The following is a 9,923-nucleotide window of genomic DNA, read 5'->3' on the forward strand; positions in this document are numbered from 1 at the left end:
TAACCACTGCTTCCTGTACTAAGTTTGACACTGACTACACTGTTCCAGTCCTCACTGTTCCAGTCCTCGTACTTTAAGATCCCCTACATCAATTCCCTCTTTCATAGGACTCACAGGCAATCCCCAGCAATTTAGTGTCCCTGCAGCAATGCCTTTACCCAGGGCAAGCTGTTTGGAAGGGGACAGAAATTCCTGCAGTCTCAGGAATTTCCAAAGTCCTTCTCTTTCCTGTTACCAAGCAAATCTAACAATCTCTTCTTTGAGGGAAGGTCCTAGAAAACTGCAGCCTCTATAATTGCTGAAGGACTGATGCAGATTAAGGGGGAAAATGGGTTAAAGAAGAGAAAATACACTTCCAGCGCTTCTTTATTGCACAGAGAATGCTGACCAGGAGCATATACGGTAAATGGAGAAATATCCTGGGGAGATCACAGGAAAAATCCTGTTGCAGAAAAACATCATGCTTCAGTAAAAACAGAAAGGCAGATAGGTGCATCTGTTATCAATCAGCCCTTTAGACAACAAATTAAGAAGTCATGGAGCAAAAGAAAAAAGCCTTCCCTCAGGTTCAAATTCCTTCTTGGAATTTCTCAAATGTCCACGACTGCAGAGCTGTAATTCCCGGTCCTCCCTGAGAACAGTAGGTATTGCCACTTTTCTTACCAGCCTGACTACCCAGCCAGGGAAAACAGCAAAACTTTGACTACCTGTACAGAAACCATACTGGCGCTCTGTGAAAAGACACAGTTGTCCTAGCAGGACATTAACAGGTTTAGCCCATTAATCTAACAAGCCAAAGAGTGTTGAGAAATTCCTGATCACTACATACTCACTCACTGCTTTTTTGTTTATTTGCTTTCAATAAGGATATTTAAATTGCAAAATTAACTTCCTGTGAAGTTGTCTATAGTACCAATTTGGCTTTTCTCCCTGAGAATGGAAAATTGCAGAGTACATTACCAGTGTGCTGAGTGCTCATATACTAATGTTAACAACAATCATACCCCAGCAATTTCCTTAGCATAAGAATAGGTTTGCTTTGTAATGAGAACGCTGACTAAATAGCAGAAGTTTCTGTAAAAACACTTGCATATAAAGCTTGACCGCATGTCCCTGTACAACACAAGCTTGACCACATGTCCTTGTACAACATCCTTGTCCTCAGGGCTCTCAGTTGTGACTCCCAGCTCCCTCCTCCTTACTAGCTGCCCCGATAGCCATGCACCTCATCTCTAACTCCAGACAGTCTCACCTACCTCGCCCTTTATTTGTCTTTCCTAACTGAGTGCAGGCAAGGTGGTTCCTGCCATTCACCCTCTGGCAATGTGCTCCCTGGCAGTTCTCAAAAGGAGAGGGGGCCCTGAAGTGATGAATTTCTGGGAGCAGGGAAAGAGCATAAGGGAACCTCAGAGAGATTGTTCTGGCCATGTAGTGAGTGCATACACATTAGTATTTTGATTTTGAAGATCTTATGTTCTGCAGGTCCATTCCTCGCGGTGTGCACTGTAATCATGTTTGTGGCAGCAAGAGGAGGAGCATCCAGAAGTACCTTGCATCCGTGCTGTATGTTCTCTTTGCTTCCAAAGTGTGTTCTTATGCTCCTGGATACTTCCAAACCCTCCTGCAGCCTCTGGACTTTAACCTCAAACCAAGGAGAATTCAGTAATGAATGTAGTTTGAAACCGATTACTGTTTCCAAGGTCAATAATGGTAGAACAGCCCTCCTGAGAACACAACTCTGTGGGGATCTTACCTTTCCCTTAACCAAACAGTGCCACAGAAATTAATCAGATGTTTGCCTACTCAACCTACCAATCTACTGCCATGCTTTCTCTATTGCGTAAAGCAGGCCTCACAAAACCTGAACTAAAAGTATGCAGCAGTTACAACACCCTTATTTCACTCAGACCAGGCTTAATAGGATGTGTTGCTTCTGAATTTTAAGTAAATTATTCAAATTCACCTTACATTTGCTGAAACAAAGGTTGAATCTCTTCTTTTTGGTTTTGGCATTTGGGAAACGAAGGCCAAGTTTCACTATCCATGCTTCAATAAAAAACAAAGAAAAACGTTTCCTGTGAGTACTGCATATCTTCCTTGATCAGCCAAGGTTTACATCATGGACAAATATGCCCATTTGTATTCAGAAGATGCAGACTCAGTATGCATCCAACCTATTTCCCTACCGCAACCTCATCATCCCCCGTTTCAGATTCCTCTGTTCCCCAGGCACCACCCTGATTCATATTCTCAAGAAAGTAGGAGATGCTTGATGATCTTGCAGACCTGCACAACTGTTTTCACTGTGGGTTTTCCAGCCCAATTGATTGCCCAGTGTCTGGTAAGCATTGCTAACTAACTTCTAGAGCATGAATGCTATTTGCTTATCTGTCATCAGAGTGGCTCTCCCTTGGGTGTCTCCTTGATGAAGGCCAGGGCCAGCACCTCTTCAGCCTGCAATTTCATTTATGTGGCTTTCTTCGCTCTGAATTTCTTCATCCAATGCTAGTCACATAAAACCTGCAACACAGTTTCACCTCCTGGTGCATTTTTTTTCAGGCACAGAAACATTATTCCATAGTGTGAAGTTACTTTTCCTGCTCCACAAAATCGAATCATTCTTGTCCTATCATGAGTAACAATTTTAGAAGGACTCGCTTAAGTTCCACATTTATGAAAGATATGCAAACCAGAAATGCAAGGTACCATTATTATTTTTTACAGATCTTGTGCTGATGGCAGAAAGTTGCAAAGTACGGATTTTTGTTAAATAGGAAAATAAAATTAAAAATGTATTTTAGAAAACACTATGCAATGGAGAATCGTGCAAAACTGATTCTAATGTCTTGACTCTGGAAAAATTCTGCACAGAGGAGCACAGCGCAAGTTAGCACAGGGTGACATCACATTTTGGTGTGGCTCCACCCAGTACAATCACACTTGGTGAAGCTGAGTTGTATCAGTCTGAGCAGCTCTGTGTGAGTGTACTCTGGTGTTGCAGTGTCAGCTGTTGCAGGCTGGCATCATACTTTCTCATGGAGTCACATCTATAAACCTTGGGGTTTTCAGTTATGAGTTCTGCTTTGACTCCAACAGAGAACTAGCTCAGATGGAGACATCAGCACTGCAAACATCTGAAGTTAGATAATGCAAATTTCAGTGCTGATGCTGTAAAGATGGAAGAAAAATGCTCTTAGGTGATGTTCAGCAGGGGTTTTTCTTACCATTCTTCAAAAAATTTCTAGGAAGCTTATTAATATTTTCTCTCCAGTAGAGATGCATTAGTCTTTCAATCCCTGAAACAGAAAGGCATGCTTTTATGCAGCCGTTTTCATGCAGCCTACATGCAAAATTCTTAGCAGTTTAAATAAATTATATTACTAAATTTTTGCTATTGCTGCATAGGCAGTTCAGTTCTCTGCTCACTTTTCCCAGACTGGACATATAGTTTCACTGCCACACTTACTCTTCCAGTAGAACAAGTAGATCCTTTGGTGTACCTAGAAAATTTAATGAATCCTTGTCTAAAATAAGTTGGGTGATTCAGCCCTAAACCTACCTGTTATTCTACACTGTCCACCAAGGGAAGCCCTGGGTGACACATCTTAGTTATCAACATCTGCATTACATATGTAAAAGTGAAATGAGATTAATTTTTCTGGTGGTGCCTGCAATTGCTTCAGACATTTCAGAGAGGGTGGGATCAGACTAGATATCAGGAAGAAATTCTTTGCTGTGAGGGTAGTGAGGCACTGGAACAGGTTGCGCAGGGAAGTGGATGCCTGTGGAAGTGTTCAAGGCCAAGTTGGATGGGGCTTTGAGCAACCTGGTTCAGTGGAAGGTGTCCATGGCAGGGGTTTTGGAACTAGATGATCTTTAAGGTCCCTTCCTTAATTCTATGATCCTTAATTCTATGATCCTATGATTCTGTGTTATATGTTGCAAATACTAAGTTAAAAAAAAAAATCAAATTATTATGATTAAACTGAGCTTATTGCTTAAGACGACTTTTCATAATCAGGCAGCATATATTCTGTAATTGCACACAAAATGAAATCACTAGTAAGAGATACTCTGTTGGCCAAATAACAAAAAGGCTCCTGTGCTTGCAGTTAGCTGTAAGTGTATAGAAGCTCAGTGCATGTCTTCCACCACAGGTGGCCTGGCTGTTGCACAGACTCAAAGCTGCAATCAAAGACAGTTGTGCAATTTATACCTTTTTGAAAACAGAGAGGGAGGGATAGTATTAAACTACCCCATATTTGTGAAAAGGGCACCAAGTAGATTCTGGTCTAATGAAGGACTACTGATCCATATAAAAAAAACCCAAAAAAACACAAAAAAACCCAAAACTACAGTTATGAAAAACTGATACTTTTTTGCCAGTACCTTGTTGGATGTTATGATCAGCTCCACTTACACACAACTCTGTGTGAAAGCTTTGCCTTCCAGTCTCCAAAACAGCCAGATCACTTTTTTTATCATCCAAAAATATGCTCTCTGTAGCAATTTATTTTAAAGCAACTTTAAGAAATTAGTCACAACCTTTGTTTAAAGGTTTTATTTTTGAAATGCTGACACCAGCTTAGCTCTAGCATTGTCTAGAGGGAACACTACTACAGAGAGACTTAAATGATGCTGTCACGTAGCATAGAATAAATTATTTCAATTGTAAACCAGCTAATTATACATTAAATCTGGTACCTACTCCTCTTTTTTTATAAGAAAGCTTTTTGCTTGCTCTGGATGTAATATAGCAGTGTGTCTAAAGCCACATGAAGAGCCATTTTGGTTTTGTCATATCAGTATCACTCAGTGTCTCAATTTAAGATTTGTATTTCTGTTCATGTGATATCCTCATGTTTTCTTTTCACTTCATTTTCAGAGTTTTGAAATTTTGAATGTACACATTGACAAATACCCCAGAGGTCAAATCCCAATTTATTAATGTCTGAAATCTCATTACGTTTGAATAAATCTCATTAGTTTATGACCTAAATGGTGATTTTTTTTTTTTATGCTTAGGCTTATTAAAATTTATAATAATATAACCAATGTAAATCCCTTCTTTATATAAATGAGCAATTAGAAACAATGTAAGCAATTACAATTTATATAAATATTTTTTCATTACTTTTCAGATAAATATGATGAAATTTTCCCTGTGGAAGGCTCATTATAAATCAATCACAATCAGATGTCTCTGCAGAAGCGACCAGCATAAAGAGACAGCCTGACTTTCCTCAATCAAGTCAAAAAGGAATGAATATGCTTCACCTCTGAGACACTCTAAATGAATACAAAAATAACATAATTTTAAACTGAACTCTGGATATACCTATGTACTCTTGAGAGAAATATGGGTTTCAGTGTTGTCTCCCTGAGAATTCTTTTAGCTTTGACTACACGCCTTGTAAATAGGTTCACATAAAAAAGGATGCATCTTTGCTTGCTCTGTGTAAACAAAACTAGTCCATGTGGTTAACAACAGTTTTGCTTATATATGTGTAAGATTTCTATTGACTGACAGCTTTGTTTCCAAGTGCCACAGAAAGACTGTGAAAGCTGTCCGTTTGTCTCGTTTAGTAAGGCAATCTTAGAGACTTTTAGGATCAGAAATAGTTTTCTTGCTTTGTATTGGTGACTGTAAATCAATATTGATACAAAATACAACTACTGCCATAGTGAAAAATAAGGGAAGCGTAACCAAGCCTTTTCATATTCAGGAACACAACTACAAAACATCTCAAGCAGCAGTTTCCATGTACTTTTTAATTATCCAAATGTAGGGATTGACACCAGTTTTTAGAACACTGAAAAAATAACATCAGTAAGAAAAAAAGCAGGATTACCCAACTGTCTTTCTTTAGTCCTTCTTCAAAGATCAACTGTAACTAGTTTAGATTAGGTTGAATAATATCATATATTTAGTAAATTAGGTACACATAAATACTGAAGGTAACTACAACCGAGCTAAAGGTATTTATAAGTAATCTTCATAGATAAAAACAAAACATTTATGTTGTAATTGTAAATTAAATTCATTATTACATTCAGTGCATTATACTCATTAATCAGATGCATATTAAAAAGTATATAAGCATGATAGTCATTGCCTAACAAAGAGGAATTGACATTAATAACAGAAGAGGGTTTCGACAGATATACAACAATTTGGTTAGTTAAAAATTGGTTCAGGCAAAGACGGTAACAGTTTCTACTCCAGAAGTAAACAATATTCTCAATTTCAAAAGGACAAGCTTTGAAAAAACAGAGAACTTACTTGTGAAGTAAGGGACTGAGGAACTCAAATAATGAGGATAATATAATTAAGTGAAAAGGATAAAAGTATATGGACTTTGTGTCTCAAGAAAGCAGAAAAAGTTCTACTAAAGAGAACTAGTTAAATAAAAAAACACAAGCAAAACCCAAAACATTTGCAAAATGGCAAAGAGGATTAAGCACAAAGGAAATGTTATCTGAGAGATAAAGAAAACAAAGGACAAAGTAGGAAGTGTCAAAAGTTAAGCTGAATTAGACTTCCAAAAAGATACGAAAAGCATAAAAACAAAAAAGATTCTTCATCCCCATAAACAAAAGATAATAAAGAAAAGGACTGTAGTGGTATGGAATACAAAATGAGGAGAAATGGAAGGTAATCTTGGCAAATTATAAATTGCACTGCACTATTGATCTGAAATTAATAGTTTGTCTCAGTTTTTTACAAGTACAATGACTGATCATGGGAGCAAAGACAGTTTAGATAATGGCAGGACTGTGTAGCACAACATCATTAAGAATAAAGACAGAACAGAACTCCTCAGAAAAATGAATGCAAGACCCTGCATCTTCTCCACACCATCACTGAAAGGAACTAGCACATGAGCTCATGGGTCTACTGCCAGGTAAATGGAGAGAAGCAAATTTCACAGCCATCACCAAACAGGTGGTTTATTCCAGCAAAGGAGTTTTTATACCCCATCACTATGACATCAAGGCCTGCAGAACACACATAAACTAGCAGCAAGTTCAATTTAGGCCGAAATTGAAATTCATAGCTTTTTTATTTAATTCACCTTTTCCAAATGTAATTGAGTGATTATTCCATTTGCCAAATATTTGCTGCTGGATCTGTAAGCTAAACTTTGAGAAGTTTGAGTAGTTACATGGTTTTAAAAGACATACACTGTCCAAATATTAAGGATATGCTACTTATACTTTACAATTTCACATACGGAGAATTTTACAAGACTTACTTAATTGTCAGAGCTTCCTTTTTTTTTTTTTGTCAGCAAGTATCATTTGCCAGGAGATAAATTGTGTGGCAGTACTACACTTACAACTGTCAATCAAAACTGAACTAACTGCAGAGGAAACCATAGTGGCACCCTGAACATATTTCACATGACAATTCTTCATATTTACTTTCCACATTTAATTTAGAAGGATATTTCTTGCTTGTGGGCAATAAGTTCATTTATTCAGTAGGAAATAACTTGAAATCACTATTTTGAGCTAAAAATAGCTCCAGTTACTGAAAGATAGTTTCTACTTGTTACTATGACACAATTTAGAATTTCTATCATGTTGCAGAACAGCCCAGATGCGCTGAGAAATTCTGTTCTGTGACTTTTGACTCTCTGAACAGCGAAGTTGGCTGCAGTTGCTGTCCTCTCCGTAAGCAGAAACCTGAGAAGTGGGGCAAGTAACTCAAAATGGGAATGGAGGAGCATGGGCAGGTTGGCAACAGTAGAGATGAGGGCTTTTATTTCTAAAAGAAGGGAAAAAATGCCTCGCAAGTAATGCATTCTCTGTGCCTACGCTGTGCTGCAGCAACTCGCTTTTCTGTTCTTTTTGTAACAACCATCACAACAATTTGGGAAGACAGCAACACACTACAGGTTTTGCTTGTCACAGTCACATACCAGAGTTGCACAGAATTAGCATTAATATAACGTTTAAATAGATATTAACAAGGAATATTCTCCTTCACAAAGAGCAAGCATGACCTGTTACTGCCGGGTGGGTGGAGGGCTGGTATAGGCGGCTTTAATTCTGTATTTGAATCTTCATTTTTCTTGGCAATGCCACTCACATAAGTTGGCTGCTCTAAATGACTTTGCTGCCATAGCCTCCTATGGATCTTTCCAGCTGCTCAAAATAGCTGTTCCAAGTGAGGAAACCTCTGCACAAGGAGTATTCCACAGGGAGAAATTTCAAGAACTCTGCAGCCCCTTCGTGCTACTAGGAAAGTGTAAAGAGACTGGATAAGAATACAGAATTCATCATTGTCCTTTCTGTACAATAAAACATTCATACTTTCTCATCTCTCTTTCTGGACTCGATTATTTGTTGACACCAAGCTTGCACTATTCAAGAATATGGGTGAGACCAAAGATTGCTTCACATTAACTCTGTGAGCTCTGTGCTTTGCAGCTGGATAAGCAAAGAAAAGGGGGAGCAGCTTTGGCATCATACAGGCTTACATCCTGGTTCTGACTGCCCCAAAACTCTGTTTTGGCATGCAGAAACTCTGGACCACTTTGACTGTTGGGTTTGGTTACACACCTAACATTAAGGAAAAAAAAAAAAAAGAAAGAAAGAAAAAGGCAAAATGGAGTTGATATAGTTGCAACAGGTTTTTTTACTACATAGAATTTCCTCCTGCACACTGGGGAATGTACCTGGCCAGCTATAGCCTGTTGTGCCAGCAGATTACTACAAAGGAACCAGATCATAAACAATATTTGGCCCTGTGTCTCACAATCATATGATGATACCTGAGCCTTCCTGTCTTCCCAAGCCATCCTTCCTCCAGATTCAAATGCCTGATTGATGTTATTAAATCAATTTCAAAAATGCTCTAGTTAAATTAGTGCAACACCTTTGAATGGACATTTTCAAACCTGCTGGTCCTTCAGCTCCTGACCTGCCCTTTATCTCTGGGTAATCTCAGTTGTAAACATGAATTCAGCAACCATCTTTTGAATGATGACTCACAGAACCTCCCTCTAATCCACAACAATCTCCTTCTGTCCTTCCTGAAACCTCAGCCTGTCTCTCAAACAATACTTTGTTATTGTCTAGTTGTCAGTCAAGTTCAAAAAAGAGCTTTCAGTGTTTCGTTCCTTTCCCTCCTCCACCTGTTTTGTGTGTATCTGTCAGCAATCCAGTGAAGAAAGGCCTGCAGCCTTCAGCATTAATATAAATCTCTTTTTGGGTGATCATACCCATACTGTCAGGCTTCAAATATACAACATCACCCTGCTACTTCTCTAACACATCAGACAAAGTACTTGTGTTTGTTTTCAAATTCTTTCACTGTTTCATGTTATTTAGTGTTGAGATCGTTTTCCTCCTCATGTCAGCTGGTGATACTGCACTGTATTGTTAAACTTTCAAGCTTCACAAGGCTTCATAGGTTATCCTTCATATAGAGAAGCTTCCTAGAAATAAAAAAGAATGTACTTCATTTTTTGAATCTTGTCCTCCTCTGAAATGTCTTAGAAATATTCTTATGGGTGACTGATGTGCCTTTAAACCAAGAGACACAGTGAGTGGGTTAGGCCCACCCTGACTGTGAGAAGACACCAAAGTCCTGAATTGCAAATGTCAGAGAAAGCACGAGTTGAAGGGGGCAGACAAGAGCACAGTCAGACTTCAGGAAATGCTGAAATTTGTGAACACGTGGTCCAAGACATGCAGTGAGACCACATCATAGCCAAAATCAGGAAGTCAGAGACTCCACTCAAGACAGTATCCAAGACAAGAAAAAGACACATCTGGCTGGAGCAATGTGACACAGATCACTTGCAAACAGAAACTAGGATCAAACACCTAACTGAAAACCAGAGACCAACATTAAATCAACAGAAGACAGGACTAGGAACTAGTATTGCACATCTAAAAACAAGGATGGGTGG

Source organism: Pipra filicauda, unplaced genomic scaffold (genome assembly GCF_003945595.2).
Source record: "Pipra filicauda isolate LSUMZ 115617 unplaced genomic scaffold, ASM394559v2 scaffold176_size3548034_pilon, whole genome shotgun sequence".
Lineage (NCBI taxonomy): Eukaryota > Metazoa > Chordata > Aves > Passeriformes > Pipridae > Pipra > Pipra filicauda.